Here is a 24,352-nt window from a genome sequence, read left to right as displayed (position 1 = left end):
CTCCACATCCTGATTTTATTATTATTTTAGTCAGGAGTCATTGTGCTAACATTTGCCGAGTAATTCATCATTATTATTCATATCCTTCATCATTGTTATTTATTCATTGAGAGCTGGTGTTAGGCCCAAGTCTACAAAATCTGCAAGACATAGTCCAAAATCAAAAAGGTTAGTTTAATATTTTATTCTGTGTAATCTAATTTAAGGGAATTGTCTGTAGTGAACAGCAATGTAATTATTGTATATGCGTATACATCTATGTATAGACACACATATATTATACATATACAAATATAGATACTTTGAGTTCCTATTTAAAATGCATCAGTGACAGGAGAATTACCATTGAAAATGTTTTACTTTCATTGGAGACTAATGCACTATTTTAACGATGCTTTGCTTTGTGACCTAATTAAGATATGAAAAAACCATAGAGGATCAGAGGCTGAATAGAATATGAGGGTTAAGTGTCAGTAAGGTTGATAGAGGGCCATTGATAAGTAGTATCAGCCTGGGGTACAGAATTAATTTTGTATTGCTGTAATTTTGTAGAAATATGTGTGTGCTAGATGAGTTTTTTTTTCCCCCTCTCATATTCTTTTTTATGAGTGACATGTTCTGGGAGGGGTTAGGGGATAACCATGAAAAATGATTGTGATATGAAAATAAAAATAGCCATAAAAATCAACTTTATAAAAGAAGACTGAATATTACTTTTCAGAGTATGATCTGAAAAGAGACTAAACTAAGCATATAATTTATTTTAGAGAACAGGAAAGGTCTATGATTAGAACTCATACTTCAGAGCATCAAGGAATCCGTCACAGGTGGTTTCACCACTAAGTCCCATCTCGCCAGTGATACTTCTTGTCAGTCATTTTTGGCTTGCACTATTCAGTCATTTTTCTATTCCTAGTGATCATTGCAAAATTTCCTCCATCATTATCTACTCATCACACTTGCAAAATAAGTTATAGATTTAATGGTTAGTGCTATTGAAATATTCTGTCAACTGTAAAGTTTTGATTTAGTGATGGTCTTTGGGTATTAGGAACAGGCAGTGAGGATCTTTCTTGTCATGGGCCATACAGCATGGCTCCGTGGCTAGTGGTTAAGGATGATTCTTTTAAGTATTCAAGATTAATTTGAAATTCTTCCTCTGCCCTCTCTTATACCTTTCATTGTTTAGTACTCATCCAGTTAGGTAGTGATTGGGCTTCTGACCAAGAGATTCACTTCCCTTTGAGATTGAAATATATTACATTTAGAATAATGAGATGCTGAGCCCATCCAAAGTGACCTTCAGGGTTGAATAGACCCTGTCTATTCAGTGATCAGTTTGAGTTTTAGAACTCATAAGATCTTAGTCTTGTATTTTAGATAGAAAGAAATTGAAGTTCAGAGAGAAACCCCAAAACCCCAGAAACATAAGTTTCAGGGTCAGAATTTGAACCCAGATCTTAGGATTACACAAAGAGTCCTTTTCCCATAGCACCACTCTGTCAGGCTTAGGGGGAGGCTTAAGGATTTTTTTGGATCAAACACCTCCCTGTCTGGTCAGGACAGTCAGTCACTGGCTGAATGTCTCTGACAAGCGTCATCCTCTGATTGATACTGAAAGAATTCTATTGACCAAGATCACACTAGGTACAGTGGAAAGACCATTGGATTTAGAGTCATAGCAAAAAAAAAAGGAAGAAAAGCATAGAATCATAGCAACTGAATTTGAATCCTAAACCTGCTATTTAATATCTGTATGACCTTGGGCAAGCCCCGCCCCTTTCTGTAAAATGAGACACTTCTGTAAAATGAGACAGTCTCAACTATCCTCCTATTAAAAAATTTTCTGTACTTAATTTTCAGCAAAAACTCAGATCTACATTTCAAATTATTTACATTTAAAATGAATTTATATGTACAGCATGTCCATAATATCTTATAGTAGTTTTTTCTTCTTGAAACCTCTCCTCTATTTTTAGTATTCATTTTCCCTTTCATAGTAGTAGTCAGTGTAAATGCATATAAGCTACTTCTTTGTATTATTTTTATGTCTTCCTAAATCTCTTTGTATTCCTCAAGCTTTATATTCCTCAAGTACTGGCATTAATATAACATAGCATATTCAGTCATTTATAGTATTGACCCTGTAGGATATTCCAAGTTCTTTGAAATTTCTTCTTATGCTAAAATTTGTGTATGTAGCTCTCATCTTTCCCTTAACATTCTTAGGATAAAGACCTAGAAATGGTATTATTAGATCAAAGAGAATAATAATTTTCTTGCTGTTTCCAGATGGCCCTCCAAAAAGATTAGATCAGTTTGTAAATTACACCAGAAATGTATGTGTGAACAGTTTTCTTTCTTTTTTTTTTTTGTGAGACAATGGAATTTAGTGACTTGCCCAAGATCACACAGGTAGTAAATGGGTCCTCCTGATTCCAGGACCAGTGTTCTATCCACAGTACCACCTAGCTGCCCCCTTTTAGAGTTTTTTCTACAACTGTGTCAGCACTGAATTTTGTCACTTGCAGCAATTTTAGACTCTTGTGTAGGTATAAAACAATTTCAGTGTGTGTTTTGCTGATTACTGGGGAAAGAGTGAACATTTTTTCAAGAAATATTTTTTTGATTTTCATTGTACATATTTTTTGTCTGTCAATCCAGTGGGCATTGTCAATGAACCCTTCAATGTTTTCCCTATAAATATTCATATATAGACATATTTTTATTTTTAATTAAATTATTTTCAAAGGTAGATTATATTTTTGAAAATTTGAAACCTGTTTTCCATAAATATTTTTAATTCTCTTTTCTTCTTACTTTGATTTAACTGCTTTTTGTCGTACAGAATTTAGTCTCATATAATCGAATCAATCTACTTTGTTCCTAAGTCTTTATTCTTTATCTGTCGGTCTATGACAAATTCCCAAGTCTCTCCCAGAATGTATTCTGGAGAAGCAGGATGAAGATAACTAGGTAGTGCAGTGCCACTTCTTGGGGACAGTAAGAAGACTGAGTTTAAATCCTGTCATAGATACTTCTTAGCTTTGTGATCCTGGGCAAGTCATTTTGACCTCTGTTTCCTTAGTTTCCTCATCTCTAAAATGAAGATGGTAATATCACCCACCTCCCTGAGTTTTTGTGAGAATCAAGTAATAAGATGATGTTTGTAAAGTATTTTACAAATATTAAAGCACTACAGAAATGTTTCTCCTCCTCCTCCTCTCCTTTTCCCTCCTTCTTCTCCTCATCCTCATTCTCCTTTATCCTCTCTTCTTCTTTCTTCTATTGCTATTATTATTGTTGTTGTTAAGCCTCCTTTTTATTTCTCCCTTCCAGCTTCTTGGAGGCGTTCTAATACTACTGCTCACTTGTTACTACTTGGTGTATAACTCCTGACTCTCAATCAACCAGCTAACATCACCCCAGCAGCAGTAAACAAATTAAATTCAATTAACTTTTATAGAGGGATATTTACTGAGAAAGTAAATGTGGACTGAAGTACAGTAAATTTCCAATCTGGTAATTGTCTCTTCTTTCTGTACACTTCATTTCCTGGGGAGAGTGGAATCACTCTTAAAGTTGTTACTATTAACATTTCCTCTTGGGAGTCCTTTTTTTTTTTTTTCCTTCAAGGAGCCCCCACCAGGTTTACTTGTGGGTATGGAATAGCCAATGGATGAGTTGCTCCCTTGTTTGCAGCACAAGGTTTTGAGTTCATTTGCATTTGATCGACTCAAACAGGTCATTCCTCAGCAATGAAAGGGGTTTTCAGTGAAAATCCAGTCCTTCCAGAATGTGCACTCACAACTAGTAGAAGACCCTTTCATTGCTTAGAAAAAGAAAATTACCCAGTTAACAGAAAAGAGATGATTTTCTTTCTTTTAGTTTGAATATTGTTTCTTTAATTATATTTAGTGATGTGAACCAGTTGGAACTTATATGCTATGAAGGGATCTAATTTATCTTTACCTTATTATTTGTTTACTTCTAAACCATCGATTTATTTTTTTTGGAAAAATCCTTTTCCTGATTTGTATTGCTTAAAGGTTTATCACACATCATTGCTATTATGTATTTGTTGTTATGGTATGGAAATTATTCTACATTTCTTTTTCTTTTTTTATGCCAATTAACAAAGTTTATATGAGTATTGCCTAAAATATATTTTAATACCTCCTAATCAAGTTCATTTTCATTGCCTTTTAGCATGTTAAAAAATTAACCATTGATATTATTCCTTACTAGGTACATAAATTTCTTTTGTTTACAAAGGAAACATGTATATTTTGATTGCTATATCATTAAATCTATAAAATATTTGGTGGCGTATTGTCAATTTTCCCATATTGATCTGAAACTTTTTGTTGTATATTTTTGCAAGGCAGTGGGATTAAATGACTTGCCAAAGGGCACATAGTGATTACTTAACTCTTCCTTAATTTCTGTTAATGGACTTTTCCACATTGCAATGAATAGTGGATAGAGAGCTGGCTTCAAAGCCAGGGAGACATAGGTTCAAATCTTGCTTGTGGCCCCTACTGGCTTAGACCCATCAATTAAATTCCTCAGTGCTATGGGAAACTCAAAGACTCTGAATTGCTGGCAAAGTACTGACTAGTATTAGTAAAAAGGATCTTTTCCTCTTTGAAATTTTTTATGCCAATGGAATTACAATCCCCATCTCTCATCTTTATAAAAGTCATATCTGTGTGTTTTCATTCACAGACTTTTTGTTATAAATGAATTTTCTTTTTCATAATGTTTCTTGATCTTTCTTGATTTTCATGATTCATATACTATATTTCCCCATGTATAAGATGCACTTTAATTTGGGGGCCCGAAATTTGAAAAAATGTATTCCATAAAGTGATTGAATTCAAGGTTTTATTCATCATGGAATTCAAGGACCTTCTGCTCCTAGCTTCCAGGCATCTTTTGGGGTATGGTCACATGCTTAGTCCATTCCGGGTCATGAACCTGAAGCACCAATTGTGTCCTCCTTGGAAATCAGTCCCTCCTTTTTCATCACAATTCTTCTGGCCTCCTGTTGAACCATCTTGGTGGACACAGGAATTCCAATGGCTCTTGAGTCTCCAATTCATTTCTTCAATTCCCTTTCAAACTCAGTCCATTTGACTGACTTACCTCTCATGACCTTCTTCTGCCCGGCAGTTCTCAGCCCCATTACTTCTTCCTGGAGTGTCTCGAGTTGTTTTTTTTTTTTTCAGTTGGGGAGGACGAGACTGACATTCAGCAGCACGATTTCCATCCACTTTGGCAAACCGGATCACTTGGAACTTGAATTCAGCACCAGATGAAAATCTTTTCTGAGCCATTTCTGGGCAGATGTGGCAAAATGTCACCTAACATACCAGTAACAAATGCAAAACAATGGGCGCACAGATAACAAGTATAAAAAAAGTGGGAAATGCAAGGAAAAAAATCTACAACCACTGTATAAGACACTCCCAGTTTTTAGACCCTACCTTTTTTGATGAAGGGTGGGTCTTACACATGGGGAAATAACGTTTCTGATTTCTCTAGGCTAATACTAGAACTTTTGACTATTGTCAAATCTTTGGTATTCTAATTTAAATTCTAGGTAAGTGATAATGTCATTTGCAAATAATTATATTTTATCTCATTTTTATATTTATCTCTTTATTTTTTGCTATAATTGTTGACATTACTGTCAAAAAGAAGTGCTATTATTTGGTACCTTTTTGGGGCTGATGTTATTAGGAGAAAACATAAACTTCTGTTTCTCTGAAAATGATTTGCTCTCCCCTGCATTTCCATATAGAAAAAATGTATTGTGTTGAGGAAACCTTTTCCCTATTTATCTTTCTTGTAGCAATTTTTAAAATCCAGAATGGATGCTAAATTTTGTTGAAGTGCTATTCTATATCTTTGGATAATATATTTTTCTACCTTTTTTCTTACATTTTACTTTGCCTAATATTAAAGTGTTCTTGTGTTCCTGGTTTACATACTGCTTGGTTGCTTTGTCTGTGCTTAATGTTTTGTAAAATATCAGGTTGTTTTTTTTTTCTTTCCTAGTGTTTCTTTGTCTATTATTTGTTTTTCATTTGTCTTAGTTCATTAGAGGTTCTTTTGTGGACCTTCCAAAGAAGTAGACCTTTTATTCTTTGTACATTTTAACTCAAAAGAGAAATTTCTCAAGTGGCCTAGGAGGAATTGTGAGAAACAGGGAAAGAGAAGAGGGAGCAAAGAATATAGCAGTGGCACCTTAGCCGAGTTAAAACATTTCCTAGCAATGCCACTGTCTCTAAGTTTTCACATGGAGTCTAAAGCTTCTCAGTAGCCACAGTTACCTGAAGAATTGTTAGGCAATGCTCAGATCTTTGGAGGGTTTTGTTCTTGAATGAAGTGATCTTGAGGGGACAGCTAGGTGGTGCAGTAGATAGTGTACCACCCTAGAGTCAGGAGGACCTGAGTTCAAATGTGGTCTCTGACACTTGATACTTACAACCTGTGTGAATTTGGGCAAATCGCTTAATACCATTGCCTTGCAAAAAATGGAAAAGCAAAAAAAAGTAAAAGTAAATAAATAAATGAAGTGATCTTCAGACTTGGCAAGGAGTCAGGGAGGGGATGATTCATAGAAGAGGTACCTTCTGATGAAGTCAGACTTTGAGGAACTCCTCCAGTTCTTCATACAGAAGAAGTAAACTGTCCCCTTCTGTGGAAGAGTGCCACATATTTTATAAATTGGAATAGAGACTTTGCAGCATTTTACTGGTTTCCTATCCCAGCGTCCCAAGTAGGAGTCCCTCCAGTTAGAAAGGAAGCATAGGATATAGAAATTTGCAGAAGGAAAGATTCTTGAAATAATGGGATTTGAGAGAATATTCAGTGCAGGGATAAAAGCCAGGAGAAGGAAGCATCTTTATAGCACAGGCAGTCTGTCAGAGAAAGACCAATCCCTCAAAAAAACATAGATTTTTGCCTACCACGGCTTTCTTCCTTTTTATTAAGATTAGCCCATAGGGTGGCTAGGTGGTACAGTGGATAGAGCACCGACCCTGGAGTCAGGAGTGCCTGAGTTCAAACCTGGCCTCAGATACTTAATAATTACCTAGCTCTGTGGCCTTGGTCAAACCACTTAACCCCATTGCCTTGCAAGCAAAAGATTATTCCATAATTTTTCTCTTATCTTCTAGTGATTTGCTTTTCAATTTCATTGGTATATTTGTAAAAAGAAAGTTCTTCATTTTATTACTCTTTAAAAAGATTAATTCATTTTGTTTTTTTCTGTGCACTTTGATAATTGACCACAAGAAATGCTAGCGAGAATTCTGGGACTTCACTCAAGTATGAACTGTATCATGGAAAATTTTTTGCAATGACACACTTAAGAGTATGGGGCATTTGTCTTTCTTCTGCGGTTAGGTAATTGCTGTCTATCCTTGAAGTATGCTGTTACCAAGGAGAATTAAGTGCTCATTTAAAAATATGGAAAGTCTTCAACGTGAAGACATCTTCACATGTTGTGAAAAATAGATTTCATTTTAAGAAGAAAAAAGCAATAAGGGAATCTTGACCTATGTTAAAAGGCTGACAGAAGAGTGTAATACAGTAAGGAAAGGGAGCGAACTCTGAAAATAGGAAAAAAGGGAGTCCTTCTGAGGGAGGAGGCAATCCCTTCTAGGGAATGAAAATGTGGGTCTGTAAGAACCATCAGGATTTGCTGTTTCGTTTGAATCCAAACGATATGTCTGAAATGAATCTAGAAGGCATTTCTAAATTTTAAGAAGTCCTGAGCCAAAAATGGAAGGCACTCGTGATATGCCTGAGAATTTGTCTCTGCTGCTGATGTGAGGTTCAGAGAATTTCAGGATCAAAATGCAGTTTTGAGGATTGAAGAACTCCCTACCAAGGTAGCATTTGGAACTTCATTTGGATTTTTATACTACAGCTTAAAATAATAGGATTGATGGGCTTTTGGTCAGGGTTGTGGTCCATATAACAAATGTTAGTCAAAAAAAAGTTGTTCTTTTTTTCTGGAATTGCAGATTCATAAAATGGGATTTAAACTGTTTAGGAAAGAGGAAGGAGAAAAGTGTCTCCATAGAATAACTAAAATTTAGGAAGAAGAGCAGCTTAGATACATATAATCAAATTCCAGAAAGAAAAATTAACACTAGCTCCATAATTTAGGTCCAAATGCAAAAAGTATGTGTAAAATGGAAGGTAAGGTTATCTTAAGATGCTAATGCAGGAGGATGGTCAGTAAATTTGACTTCTTAATGACCACTAAATCGTGGTGGGATTATACTTCTAACCAAAATATAGCTTAGAAAGGTTAGATTAAATAAAAGGGGTAGATGTGTCAGAGAAGGGGATGCTAGTATCGCATATGAAGAATTTATAGTTATATGAAGATATACAGGAAGCAGATAGGAGAGACATGGTGGAGAACATTGAAGTAAAAGGCAGAAAATGGCATCAGCTCTGTTATTTGTGTATACCCCAGACCGCTTTGACAGGAAGAATAGCATGAGCAGTTGGGCAAGCAGATCAAGTGTCTTGACCGGAAGCAGTGCTATATTACTATTTAAGAACTTCAATTATCCAGACATCTACTATAAGTCTACATCTATCAAAAAGCAGAGCATCTACTCATTTCTTGGTTGTCTTATAATTTGTTATTTCAGAAGGGGAAAGGAATTACAAGAGAGACCTTTTGGAACTAATTCTGAACAAGAGAGAGAAGCTAGTGGCTTTGGTAGAAATGATGGGAACCCTAGGGGAAGTGTCCATTTCCTCCTAGTTACTGATGTTAAAAGAGAGCAAATCCAGGCATAGTCTGACATGAATCCTAGATATGGGGAAAATAGTTTTCAAAGAAAGGATAGGATGCCATGGGCTAAGATACTACAGAGTAAGAGAGGCTAGGAGGGATGGGAAGCTCGTAAGAATGAAATTATGAAAACACAAAGAAAACCAATACTGAGGAGGAGGAAAAGGGGAAGTTGTCTAAGGAGACTTATGGAAGTAAGGAAAGGAAGGTAATGTTAGCTGAATACAAAAGTGTGTCACAGTCCTATAAGATAGTGATAGAAGGACTAAATCTCAGAATGAACTGAAGATGAGAAAAAATACTAAGGGCCAACAAAATAAGGTTGGGGAGGGTTTTTTGGATGAATATAAAAAAATATAGCAAAACCCTATAAGAACAGCATGGATAGGAATGAGATTAAGGAAGGGGTAGAACTACTGCTTTTGTTGGATGGAAGGATGTTAAGGGATGAGAGAATGAAGACAGGAATACTACACTTATTTTCTTTCTTCCTTCTTCGATTTAAGTGTGCCCTGGAACTAATCTATTGCAATTGGTGAGTGAGTACATAAATGAGTGAGTGCAAACTCACCAAATCCAATTTGCAAACAAATGTCTATCTGCCCTAGATATAGTTGTTTCATGTTGTTTGTCCTTTGTTCTGGAAGAGGACCATGACGTCAGGGAGGTGATGCCATGACATGCAAGTAAGTTGGATAGAAGTGGGGGTGGGGTGGGGAAGTGTTGCAGAGTAACCAGCCTCACTTTCTCCTCTGGAGTCATCTGGTTCCAGTGGTCAGATAGGGATCAGAATCTCTTTACAACATCATAATCACAGATCTGGACTAAATGGTCTATGTTATTTAAGTGTTTTTTTATGAGAATTCTCACCTGAATAACCTGAGGTTCCTTTCTATGTTTCATGGGAAACTTTTTTTAAATAACAAATTATTTGAAGTTTTTTTAATGGCTTTCTGCCTTCCAAAACCCCAAACATTTTGATTGTAGATGAAAGTTACATTTGTAAAAAAAAATGTATCTGTACTTTGATCACCTTTGCATTCTTTGAATGTTCATATATCTCATAGACCTCATACCAACTCCTACTCTCACATGTATGTTTCAGATCCTAATAACATAGCTTCAAATCCCCCTTGGGCCTCTAGGGGTCTGCCTTTAATGCTAGAAGTCTCTAGTAGTATGTTTCTTCCCAATATTATTGTTTGAGAATTTTAGTTAACCTTGTGTAGCTTTTAAAAAGAACTATTTCCCAATAAGGTTTAGTAAGAACAATTGGTTTCTAAATATCCCCTTGAATATCTGTGGCACATTCTTCTACAAGAACATAAGAGTTCAGGGAAAAGAGATATCAGGCATGAAGATCACATGTGACAGTGGGATCTACCACAGTTCTTGGTCACTAGAAGTTCTTTCATTTGTTGAGTGTTAAAGAAGTTCCCCTTTAGGATTGGTATAGTTCTTTGTTATGCTTTTCTTAGAGTTGTGACTCTCCATCTGGTTTATCCTTGACTTCCAGTGCATTCATTGTCATTAACTGGTCCGTGCTGCTAAGATACGTCAATCCTAAATATAGGGTTAAAATAAAAAAAAAGAACAGCAAAATATAGATTAGACATGAAGGTTTATTCTGTCTCTGGGCTTTACCACCCTTAAGATGGAGGCCATTTATATACATACATACACATACACACACACACACACACAGACAGAGAAATACTTATTAGCAACTCTTTTCTAGTGGCAAAAAATTGTAAATTAAGGGGATGTCCATCAGTTGGGGCATGGTCCAACAAATTGTGGTATGTTATTATGATGGAATACCATTCTTTTTTTTTAGGTTTTTGCAAGGCAAATGGGGTTAAGTGGCTTGCCCAAGGCCACACAGCTAGGTAATTATTAAGTGTCTGAGACCGGGATTTGAACCCAGGTACTCCTGACTCCAGGGCTGGTGCTTTATCCACTGTGCCACCTAGCCACACCAATACCATTCTTCTTTAAGAAATGATTAGCAGTATCCTCTGAGAAAAACCTGGAAAGATATGAACTGATTCAAAGTGAAATGTATTGTGTACAAAGTAATAATGCCATAAGATGTTTAGCTATGAATGACTGTTATTCTTAGCAATATAGTGATCCAAGACAATTTTGAAGGGCTTTTGATGAAAAATGCTCTTCGTCCCAGAGAAAAGAACTGATGGAATCCGAAGGCAAATTGAAGCATCTTAGATGGAGGCCATTTCAAAAAGAAAAGACCACATTTAGACTTAGATTTACTTTTAAGTAACAGCAGAGAATAGAGAAAATCATTAATCTTTTTTGTGACCTAAGCTTGAATTGTTGCACAATATCTCTGCCTAAAACTGCTCTTCAAAGATTGTCATCCTTATGCAATATTATCAAATCTTTTGTCTCTTTCTGGCAGCATAATTCAAGGATCTTGCTAATTGTCTTCCAAAATTTGTAATTAACATAGGGAGCAATACCTTGGAATCTTAATTTCTAATTTAGTAACTGATATGTGAACACTAAGTACTCTCTAAAGAAACTAATCTTTTACCAAGAAATATAGCTATGAGAAATGATTATACTTCAACGGCTACCAAAGGGAAAATGGTTATTCTAATATTTTCTAGAATAGATCTTCAAAGGTCCCAAGGTTCTTCTTTACCCCAGGGCAGATTCAGAGCTGGAATGGGTGAGGAGGAGAGTAGTCCAAATTAAAAGCCAAGGCCTTTTCTTCTTCCCTCCCCACTCTTTCAGACAGTTTCTCAGTGTTTTAACTCAGTTACCCTGCATATTCCCATTTGTTTGAATCACTCACTTCTCATGTCATTTGATAATTTATGGATGAGTCCTATAGTATAACCAAGTTTCCTCAGTTCATTGAACCCTTCATTCTGTTTAATATCACTTCAAGTGTAAGTAATTTTCAAGCTTCATCTAAAGACATTGCTATATTAATCTATAATTTTTATTTGGTTAAGATACCAGAATATCTTATCATTTATTTCAAGTGGTGTTAGCGTGGTTCAATGAAACAAATCAGTCAACCCCACTCTTTAACTGAAAAATTTAGGTTTGTTTTTTTTTGCAAGGCAAATGGGCTTAAGTGTCTTGTTCTAGGCTACACAGCTAGGTAATTAAGTGTCTGAGGTCGGATTTGAACTCAGGTACTCCTGACCCCAGGGCTAATGCTCAAACAACTGTTGCACCTAGCTGCCCAACTGAAAAATTTAGAAAGATTCTGATTGGTACTTTATATTACATAATTTCTTATTCAACTCTTTGTCTTTTTTGGAGGAGTTATCTTAATATTAAAATTTAATAATTGTGTTTCAAAGAGATGTGAATTTTGAATTCTTTCCATGCTGGAGTGCTGTGAATCCTTTCTACTTTATTTTGGTGAGAATGCAATCTACTTTGATTTATTTTGGTAAATTATCTCCAAATTTTTCTATTAAAACAGTTACTATGTCATCTGTGAGTCAAATTAATGTTTAAACTTCTTAATGTTCAAAAATAATTTTCCAAATTTTTTCTTCAGTACTTATTTTGCCAGTTTCATAACTTTTCAAAATTGTTCGCATTTATATTTTATTCTCATTGCTCAGTAATCTTGACTCAATTATATATATGTGTATATATATATATATATATATATGCATGCTGCTTTTGTCTTCTTCCATTGTTGTTTTAAAATACTCTATATTGTTTTGCATTTATAGAGGTTCTCAGAATTCATTTAAGAGTGTAAAAATAGATTTGGAGTCTTAGAATTTGTGTGGAAGTTCTGCAATTGTTACTTATCTTCTGAGGGGTTGACCAATGACATTATCTTTCTGGCACATAGTTTTTAAGACTGTAAAAGGAAGGGCTTTTATATGATCAGTTTGTTTTTTTTTTTATTTCAGGTTCTTGGACCCTTAAATGATCTGTGGATAAATTTTAGGGACTATTTGAATTTGGATGGAGATAAATTGCATTTTGTCTACATAGACCTTTTAAAAATTTCACATTTTCTTCAATTAGGAATTTAAAAAAAATATTTTTTGAGAAAGGGTCCAGACTTCTAAAAGGGTCCCTCATGCAAAAAAAATGAAGAACTCTTGGACTAGATGGTCCCTAGAATCCCTTCCAGCTCTAAATTTCTTATGTTTTTCTTTTTAAAAAAAATTGGAATCTTTTTTTTAGCTTTAATTTCCCAAATGCCCTTATTATCTTTTCACATTTCTTCCATTACTTTTACTTAGATCTAGTTTGAAATTCTTCATTAGCTTTATCTTTTGCTTGCTTTATTCTAGAATTTCTTGGTCAAGGTACTTTTTCTTTCATTTGCTCATTATTTGGACTGCTGACTTGTTTCTCCTGTCTCTTTACTTTTCCTTTATATGTAACAATTTGACTGATGATTTTAGGTTCAGGATGAGATACCTCCTTGCCCAACCCCTCTCTTCCTCACCCCCTCCTCCTTATGCAATTGTGATGATGAGTACCAGATAACCATCTGGTCTATTCACTTCTGCTCTATATGATCCTCAGGTGGGAGAGGAGGGTGAAGCTGAGATGATTAATTACAGTCAGAAGTTTATGGTCCTGTGGTTGTTGCCACCCTTATGGGATATCACTTCCTCTATAATTTTTGCCTCCATCTAGTCTCAGTGCACCCATCCCAGTAGTGTGACAGCTCCTCTAGTTTGCTCTGTGTCTCATTTCATCACCATGGAATTTATGATGGGGCTAAGGGAAATAGGGGATTTTAGCAAATATACAGAGGTGGCTTCCATATTGTAGTAAATGTTCTTATTTTTCCCCCAAAGGAGGAATGAAGTATAATTTAGACTAGATGGTCTCTGAGTCCTCTTTTGAAGGATAATCAGAAGGATTGATTACCTACTATGTGCCAGGTACTGTGCTAAGTGATTTTACATATATTACCAGCTTTGATTCCTCCAGACTACTCTAAAAGATATAGGTGCTTTGGTATCTCCATTTTACTGATGAGGAAACTGAGGCAAATGGATGTTAAGTGACTTGTCTAGTGTCACACTTTTGAGAGCTTGTGATTTTTTTATGTGAAGTTTGAAAAATATAGGTTACTGAGTTTGGCTTGGCATGAGTTATCCCAATCTAATATTAGCAAAAATGTTCCTGAAATTTTAGGTCACTTTAAGAAAGGCTTAGTGTAGAAATATGATGTTCAGTTGTGATTGCCATACTTTAAGCATTGAAAAATTGAATGATGTACCGGAATGATAATAGGTATTGACATCATTCCATAGGAGAACTGGTTAAAGGAAGTATGGCAGCAAACTATCTTTAAGAGTAAAGATATAGGGAGCAGTTAGGTAGTTCAGTGAATATACAGCACTGGCCCCAGAGTCAGGAGGACGTGGGTTGATATCCAACCTCAAACACTTAATACTTACTTAGATGTGTGACTTTGGGCAAATTACTTAACCCCATTGCCTTGCAATAGCCAAAAAATGAAAAAAAAAAGAGTAAAGATACAGGAATTCCAAACCAATGGAACCTTAATAAATTTCTGTCCATCTTCTGTGACTTACCACTGCAATGTCCCTTCTGAGAAGGAGGGGGTAATAATAGTTAACATTTATATAGTTCCTACTATGTGCTGGAACTCTGTATGCTAGGCACATGATAAGTATACTTATGTCATTTGACCTTTACAAAAGTCCTGGGAGAAAGGTGCTTTTATTGTTCAATTTTTACTGATGAGGAAACTGAGATTAAAGGACTTGCCTGAGATCACTCAGACAGTGTCAGAGGCTAGATTTAAACTTAGGTCAACTTGACTCCAGGTGCAGTACCCCATTTTACCATATAGCTATCTATGGGTCTACTCTACCAATTCCAGAGAATTTGGAGATTTGTGCTTCTAAACATTCTTTCAATATCAAAGTCATCAAGGGAAAAGAGGGAACTATCTCAATTCCTCCCAATCCTACTTGGCAAATGAGTCTCTGTCTTGAACTCTTTTAATAACTCCTTTGGAATTCATATGCCTTAGTAGTTGGCTATCACATGCTTCAACAAACTTGAATCACTGTATTGTCAATGCCAGAAAGTAACCTGAAGAAATGCTCCTGTGCCCACTTCCTCCAGGAACATATACATTTGCTGCAAAGATCAAATAAATACACTGGAAACAAATATTTCAAAATATTAAGTAATTAAGGCTGAGATTGGAGTTCAGAGGAGTTATTGTAATTCTTTGAGTTCCCTCACCTCTTTTTGAAAACACCTCCATCTTTAGATGGAGATAGCACTAGCATACTAGTTACCTTAGAGAGATATTAGAAAGACGAATGAAGTAACCTTTGTAAATGGTTTTAAACTCACAGGGAGGAAGGCACCGGAGTAGTAAACAGAAGAGGAGAAAAGTGTAAATCAGGGGAGGTTTGGTTATGAAGGAAAGAGTAATAAATCATTCCTTTGTTTACTTGCATTTTCTTCTGTATTTAATGTGAAAGTTTTTATTCCTTCTTCCATTTCAAATACCTGGTGTTTAAGCTGACACAAATAACAGTAAATTACACTGAATTATCCTATTATGTAGGACCTTTAAACAAACACAGTAGCTATTTTTAGCCTGGCCTTTATCTTTAAAGGGTCTTAAAAATAGAATAAGAAACAATTCTTAGCTTTGGGCCGTGATAATAAAGGGGAAAACTCTGGGATTGTGTATTCTTTAGTCACTGCTTAATTTCTAGTATATATGCGGCAAAGCATTCTTTGTTAAAATGGGTTCCATTCTACTTCATTGAATTATGAGTCACTGAAATAACTTGTCCCTTAATATACCATTGAAGAGGATAGAAACAGGACTTATTATCTTCTTGGTTTAATGATCCTCCAGGTGAGGAAATGTTCTCAGCCCTTTTGTTGTAATTCGTTGTTATTATTCTCAAAGAATTGCCAATGACATCATGAGGGTGAAGTCTAGACTGGGAAATGAATTTGAGTCCACAGTCTCAATCTCTCCTCCAGTCATCAGAGTCTAGTTACAAGACAAAAGGGAGGACCCCATCTTTTCCATAAATTACAGTTTTAGAGAGTTGCTAGCATACTGAGAGATCAAGTGGCTTGTCCAGGATCATATAGTCCAGTATGTGTCAGAGATAGGATTTAAACCCAAGTCACAAAATGAAAGTAATGTGATATGTCAGAGAGTTTCTGAAATCTTGTCTTCTTTTTAACTTTGGAGGGTATGTGTGTATGTATGAACTGATGGTGGGATCGGAGGATAGGAGTCATATTAATAATGACAAAAACAAAATTTATCAAGTACCTTCTGGGGCAGCTAGGTGAAACTAGGTGAAACTGCAGTGGATAAAATTCTGGACCTTATCTTCCTAAGTTCAAACTGGTCCCAGATACTTTATGGCAATGTGACCCTGGGAATGCCATGTCACCCTGATTGCCTCATTTTCCTCATCTGTAGAAGGGAAGAGTAAGCTATTCCAGAATCTCTGCCAAGAAAATCCCAAATGGGATCACAAAGAGTCAGTCAAGACTGAAAACCACTGAGCAACAAAAAGTCATCTTCTCTATACCAGACACTGTGCTATGCTCTAGCCTATCAAACTATTATATTAAAGGAGAAGAAAAGAGAGCTCCAGACAAAACCTTGACAGATAACTATGATTAGAGTGCATGATCTGGAGCAGGATCCTGCAAAGTCATTAGAGAAGGAATGTTCATATTGGTAGGAGAAAAACCAGGAGAGAGTAGTGTCCTGAACACGTAGAGGACAGTTTCAAGGAGGAGAAAATGATCAAAAGTGTCAAAGGCCTGAGAGGTTGAGGAGAATGAGGAATTAGAAAAGACCATTGGTCTTGGTAACTGAGAGATCATCAGTAAATTTAGAGAGAGCAGTTTTAGTAGAATGATAACCCTAGCAAATTACACCAGATTTGATTCCATCATGGCTTCCCTATTGTTTGAACCTTGCCTTATCGTGTTTGCTCATTTGTTTGTTGCTCTTCCAGGCTAAGCACAACTCTGACAATGGAGCATATAACTCGGAAAGTTTCCATGCAGAGCTACAGTTCTGTTCCTTTGTGCTTCCTAATGGTCAGTCAGCCAATAAACATTTCTTTAGCACTTTACTATATGTCAGGCACATATAATAGATGAAGATGCAGACATATATCTTTGAGTCCAGGAGAGAAAAGCTCATAAACCAAAAGAGCTAAAGGAAATCATGGACAAGTTGGGGAGATTCATTTCCTTTGTCTGTTAAAATCTCAAGAATCCATTTCAATTTTTCTCCGCTTAATCAGAACTATACCCAAGAAAGAGAACAGTGGATTTTTGTGACTGGAAGGATGATTTGACAAATAACATGAGCAAAGCACACTTCAACATAACTGTGGTCTGTGGTGAATATTCGGCTCTACTGTTGGCTCTACTCATTAACAGACTTAGAGCACTCCAAAAGTAGTGAGTGCTTCTAAATATCTGGAGAGAAGGAACATTACAAAAGTTAGTTCTTTATACTCCCCACAGAACTGAAATTCAGTTATCTGATAGAAGCAGAATGAAAATTGAAGTATCCTTGAAATCATGCTTGTATAAGGGGTTTTTAATTGAATTCTCTTTATTTTTTGTATTCCTGAAAAATGTCAATTTGAATCCTTGGGCTCAAACATGATTGTCCTAAGATGTGCAAATCTTTTATTTTGTTCGAGCTGGCCAGCTCATAAAGCCGCTACTCAGAAAGTCACAGGACTAACTTATTTCAGAGAAACCCCTTGTTTTGACACTTAACAGAGTACAATCTTATTCTACTTAAACAAAAAGTAGGCGAGACAAACATCCTCTCACTCAGAATTTGACTGAGCGAGCCACAATTCCTCCAACAGGCAATATATTTATTATGTGTAAAAACAAACAAAAGAAAAATCTTTCTCAGTGAAGCTTCTTATGGGTTTTTCAATCCAGCATCTTCATTTCTTAGACCAAACATTTTATACAATTAACTTTCTTCTTCATCTCTTTTAGGGGAGGAGGTCAATTTAATTATTTCAAAGTACCCTTGGAATTCAATGAAAATGAAACAACTGGATATTAATTTAACTATATGAATGATGAAGTTTTTATGTTTTATGTAGAGCTAGCTAGCTAGATGAATGGATAGATGTGATATTAAAACTGTGATGAAATTAGACCCAAGAGGGAAAAGGTAAGAGAACAATGCGAGTACTGATTTTAATAGTTACACTATTTTATCTCTAACTTTTTCCACTGTCCAATACCTTTTGGATATGGGAGAAAATGAGTAGAACATTTTTAATACTTCAGAGGAATATGATCAAGAATGATAAATACCCACATTCAGAAAACATAAAAATAAACCGTGTGAAAAATAAATTTGCTAAGAAGGAGTTTGTGTAGAATCTTTTCTGCCTTAGATGCAGTATGTTTTAATATCGAACAGCCCCACTTTCTCTAGAGCTGGTAATACACAGTAGAATGCATTAACTGTTATGATTGTTTAAATTGATTTTACTGTTTATCAGCTCTTATTCAGCAAATGGCAAGGATGCTGATACAGCAGGGTCCTGAAGGCAGATTCATCCTCACAGATGCTATCAGCCCTCTAATTCTGGGTAGGTCTATCATGGAAGTTTCAATATTTAAGCCACCCCCCCCCCAAACCCCTCCAAATCCAACAATTATAGTAGATAGACGTGTGTTTGTGGTTTTGTATATGGGGGAAAGTGAATGCCCGAGTAAAATGCTAATGTTATTATTAAAAGATACAGAAAATAAGTTCGTATTCATTGGCAGAAGTATTCAAGGATTGTCCTCTATTAATAAGAACATGGAGGCTTAAAGATGCCTCCTATCTTGGCTAACTAAATATTACTTGTTATTGTTAAAATTTGCCCATATTTATAATTCATGACAAGTTCCTAGAGAGTCATAACTAAGAATACTGGAACACACAGTAAGTCTGATATAGAGGACAGAAACTATAAGAAACCTGGAGGTCTTTTCACCATAGGCATAGCATGGACTGTACACTTTGATCAGGTGCAATTATGCTGTTATTTTAGAGGAGTGAGGGCAGGCTTTTGGCACTAAATGGTCATCCTCCATAACTCATAGTTTGTCATCACACTCTTTGTCATCTGATATGCCTTCTGTGGGCTGGAAGTTTTGCTTTTTCTAGGATGTTGGTGCCAGAAGAGGATGAAGCATACCCTCATAAATGTTTGCACTTGGAAACTAAGCCCCAGTTGCTTCATGCTAGTCATTGCTCTGGATTTTTTCTTCTTGTAGGAAAAAACATTTCATTTATGAATGCATTTTTATGTTGAGTGCAATGTTTTCCATACCCTTTTGTCTTGGATTTGCTTTCCCCCAGTCATTTTTCCTACCATCTATTTTGGCCATACTAAATTTGAATTTGTATGAGTCTCATTTCTTCCACCTGCACAGATAATTGAAAATGTGCTCTAATATGACTGCAGCTGATGATGTAATATTTGGGAAAATTACTGCTTTCTTTTTCTTTGTAAATACTGACCAGGTTTTTTTGTCATTAAGTTGGTTGTTATATGACTAGTCAAAATCTATATACATAACTACCTTAATAAAGGACATATACCATATACCTTAGGCCTCAAATATATATATATATATATATATATATATATATACATACATACATACATACACATACACATGTGTGTGTTTTTAATTCCTGACATTTTAGAATGAAATTAATGAGTTAATCTGACATTACTGTGTGTGTGTGTGTGTGCGTATGTATGTGTATGGTATATGTGTATGTGTGTGTGTGTGTGTGTGTGTATATGTGTGTGTGTGTGTGTATATATATATATATATATACATATACATACATATATAGACTAAGATTCTTGAAGGCAAGGGTCATATTTTATTCTACCACCATTATTTTTATATATTTTTTCCTATAAGGCTTTCATTGAGAACATTCTGTTTGTCATTTCTTCTAACAGTATAACTTTTCATCATCACGTACCACAATTTATTCAGACATGCCCCAATTGATGGGTATCTCCTCAATCTCTAGTTCCTTGCCACCAAAAAAGAGCTGCTATAAATCTTCTTATACATATATATGTATGCCTTTTCCTTCTTGTTTTTCATCTCTTCTGGAATATAGACCTAGTAGTGGCATTGCTAAATCAAGGGGTAGGCATGTTTTTATAGCCCTTTGGGCATAGTTCCAAATTGATTTACAGAATTGTTGAATTATTTCGCAACTCCTCCAATAATGCATTAATGTCTCATTTTCCCTATATGCCCTCCAATGCTTGTCATTTTCTCTTTCTGTCCTGTTAGTGAATTCAATAGAGATAAGGTAGAACCTTGCAATTGCTGCAGCCTTCATTTCTCCTATAGTGAATTAGGACATTTTAAAAAAAATGATTTAAATAGAAAATATTGATAGCTTCATCTGAAAACTTCACATCTTTTGATCATTTATTAACTAAGAATGACTCCTCTTTCTCATAAATTTGACTCAGTTGTCTTTGAGAAATAAGATCTTTAGCAGAGAAACTTGTTTCAATATTTTTTCCCACAGTTCCATTGCTAACTGTATTTTGCTCCATTCTATTCCCCCAACCCCATTTATTCTATTCTCTCTCTCCTTTCACCCTGTCTCTCCTCAAAAGTATTTTGCATCTGACTGCCCTGTCCTACAGTCTTCCCTCCCTTCTATGACCTCTCCCATCCCTTTTCTCTGCTATTTTTCTCTAAGACAAGATAGATTTCTATACCCAATTGTTTGTGTATGCTGTTCCCTCTCTGAGCCAATTTTGATGAGAATAAGGCTCACTCACTTTCCCTCCCATCCTTCCTCCTCCATGCTACAACAAAAGCTTCATCTTGTCTCTTTTATGAGAAATAATGTTCACAGTGAAATAACTGTTCTAGCTCCCCCTTTCCATTTCTCCCGGTACATTCCTCTCTCATCCCTTAACTCCATCTTTTTAATATATTATCCCTTCATATTTAACTCCCACCTGTGCTTTACCTATATATGTTTATTTTTCTGATTGCTGTAATAAATGAGAAAGTTCATATGAATCATCAGTATCATCTTCCCATGCAAGAATGTAGGCAGTTCAATATCACTATGTCCCTTATAATTTGCCTTTCCTGTTTACCTTTTTATGCTTTGAATCCTGATGACGATCAAATTTTCTGTTCAACTGTTTTTTTTTTAATCAAGAAAGATCAAAAGTCCTCCATTTCATTGAATGTCCATTCTTTCCCTGAAAGAATACGTTTATTTTTGCTGAATGGTTGATTCTTGGTTGTAATCCAAGCTCTTTTGCCTTCTGGAATATCATATTTCAAGTCCTCTGATCCCTTAATGTTGAAGCTGCTAAATCTAGTGTTTTCCTGACTGTAGCAAACAAAGGACTCATGATAAAAATATGTTATCAACCTCTACAGAAAGAATTGATAAATTCTGAATACAGATCAAAGCATACTTTCTTAACTCTTCCTTTTTCTTGAATATTTGGGGGAAAGAGTTCTGTGTTTTCTTTGACAGTTTGAGTAATATAAAAATATATTTTGCATGGCTGCAGATGTAAACCCTATGCTACCAAACTGCTTGTCTTCTCAGTGAGGGTGGAAGAGAAGGTTAAAGGGACAGAATTTGGAATTCAGAAATTTTAGAAATGAAAGTTAAAATTTGTTATCGTGTGATATATATATATATATATAAAGTTTCACATAAAAAGAAATAAAAATATGATTAATATACAAAGTAATGGAAAGTTCTGCATGAACTCGTAATAATTGAAGCAAACTGATCCGAGGAAAAAAATATACACAATAATTACAGCTTAAAGAGAAGGAATAATCACAAAGCAATCAAGAAAAATTTGAAAAATATCAAAGAAGAAGCATGGTCCCAAATATGACATGTGAAAAGAAACTATCTCCTTCCTCCTTTGCAAAAGTAAGAGGTTTATGGTTTTTGGAACATTGCATTTATTTTCAGTCTTTTTCAATGTATTAATAATGCCCCCAAATTGGATAATTTTTCTCTTCTTACTCTGCTGAGAAGAGCTAAGTCATTCACAGTTGATTATCATACAGTGTTCCTATTGCTGTGTACTGTGTTCTCCTGGTTCTACTTCAGTATTCATGAGTTCATAAATGTTTGCCCAGTTTTTGGAAATCATTCTGCTCATCATTTCTCACAGAAGACTCACGGAAGGAAAATCCTAAAAAAGTTAAATATATATGGGGTTTTTTGTTTTATTGCTGTGCTTGATTTACAGTGACTTTATGAATATTAAGCAATTCATTTTTACTGCATCTTTATTTGCACATTTGTTCTTAGGTTGCCTAAGTAATTTAAATACAAATAAAATGAGTGTAGCAAAAAATAAAGCAAATGCAAGGTTACTTTTCAAATAATGATATGAAGCATTTCAGCCCTTCTCCAGAGTATATTGACTGTTAAAACTTTGTCTTAAAGAATACTTTGCCACTGCAATCATAAAGATATACACATTGAGACTGTATATTCCACAGATACATATGGTATGACATGTAGCATCTATGGGACATCTGTTTTTACCACAGTCATTGAGTACTCCAACCGTAAAAGTATCTGTAGTAAATATACCTGTGGCTGGAACCAATTATCCCTTTATTGCCCACCATGACAAGTGAATATGTAGGCTGATTCTTTGCTTAGACATGGAAATTGTTTAAACACTGGCCTTGGGATATCACAATGTACCAGAAGTACATGTAAAACATGTATTAAAATTCCATATCCCCTTAATGGTCACCTCAGACAAAAACAGATAACTCTTCATATTTTAATTGGTTCTACATACCATAAAAACATGGTAAATAGAGAAATTCAACTAGAAATAACATAAAGCTGTCAAAAATTGTAAACAGAAACTATTTGTGTGATAGCATGGATGATGAATGCTCTACTACATAAATTTTAGAATGAGCCAGACAAATGTTATAAGACTGATCAATTTTCCCCTCCTCCTTTTGCTTCATCTTCGTATCTTTGGGTGCCTGAGGTCTACCGTGTCAAGTTGTCTCCCAGTTATTGCATTATTAGTGTGCTGTCTTTGTATAATTCTTCACTTAATGTAGCAAGTTCAGCAATGACTTCATCAAAAACTGTCTTTGCAAGGGATCAGACTTTCTTTGGAGAGTTCAGGATTTCATAATAGAACACAGAGAAGTTCAGGGCCAGACCCAATCTTAAAGGATATATTGGTTTTGCTGATTTTATGTGCTTCTTGATATGCTTATTGTGACTGATCTACTATTGCTTTCTTATCACCACTAGCAGCAGCCTCAGCCAAATAATGGTCGTAGTCTCCTTTCATTTTCAAATAGAAAACTTTGCTTTTGTGGAGCATTAGCAATCAAGAACTTTTCCAATAGAGACAGTACATCATTGCAGATATCTCTTATTTCAGCATCAATTTTCTCTCTATATCCTTGGACCATCTGCTGTTTTTTTTCTTAACACCTTCCTTCTTTTGTTCAATAAGAAACAACCCTCCACGATGACCTTTGGAGCTCCTATGACATTTTTGTAAACAAGAGAGAAAGGATTCCTTTTCTCATTGTATAATTCAGCTCCTTAGTCAGTTACCCATTTCATGCAAGCTGCCATGTCATCATCTCTCAGGCTGCTCAGCCAATTTGGCCCATTGCACCAGCTCATTTTTATCCATGACTGAAAGTTCTGTGCCAAGAGTGAGTGGTGGCAGTGGATGGACAGACAGATGGACAGGGGTTTAGTGGTCTCTGGGCAGGGGCCTAATTCATTGTTTATTCTCAGTTTATTGTGCACAGAGCCCTTAGAGCGTAATTTAATAACCCTATTTAACTACTTTTCATCAAGGCTCTCTTGCTATTTTCTTGTTTCAGACCTTGATTGGTATCTTTGATTTTCTTTTAATTCAGCTCCTTAATTTTTAGTGTTATCAAATATTTTATTTTACAATTATTTTAAAAATACCTGTTTTTGGTATCTTATATTTCTACATAGTCTGTATTTCCTCCCTCCTATCCCTTGTATTCCTTCTTTTCCACTTCACAGGGGATCATCTGTATTTACACACACACACACAAAAGAGAAAAAAAGTCAGCAAATCTAATAAATACAGTAAGTAATTAGTATATGCAATGTTACACACCCATGGACATCTTACTTCTACAAGGAAGTAGAAGGACGTGTCATTTCATATTTCTTTTGGGTCAAGAACCTTCTTTTTAATGCTTTTAGCAATCATTATCTTTCACTTTGTGATTATTTTTTCTTTCCATTTATCTTGTTGAAATTATTTTGTGCATTGTTTTCTTGGCTCTTTTTACTTCATGTAAGTTATTTCATGCTTCTTTTTATTAATCATATTTTTCATTTCTTAAAGCACAATATTACATTATATTTATATATCAAAGTGTGATTATCCAACTGACAGGTATCAATTTTGTTCCTAC

At 35.3% G+C, this 24,352-nt stretch overlaps 1 pseudogene; it reads right to left on the bottom strand.

Moving 5' to 3' along the window:
• Positions 1-22,862: 22,862 nt before the first annotated feature.
• LOC141502189 (14-3-3 protein zeta/delta pseudogene) lies at positions 22,863-23,583 on the bottom strand (annotated as a pseudogene).
• Between the last annotated feature and the right edge of the window lie 769 nt (positions 23,584-24,352).

The sequence above is a fragment of the Macrotis lagotis genome, chromosome X (assembly GCF_037893015.1).
Source record: "Macrotis lagotis isolate mMagLag1 chromosome X, bilby.v1.9.chrom.fasta, whole genome shotgun sequence".
Taxonomy (NCBI): domain Eukaryota; kingdom Metazoa; phylum Chordata; class Mammalia; order Peramelemorphia; family Peramelidae; genus Macrotis; species Macrotis lagotis.
The sequence above is the reverse complement of the archived record's forward strand: the minus strand, read 5'-3'. Positions and strand labels throughout refer to the sequence as shown.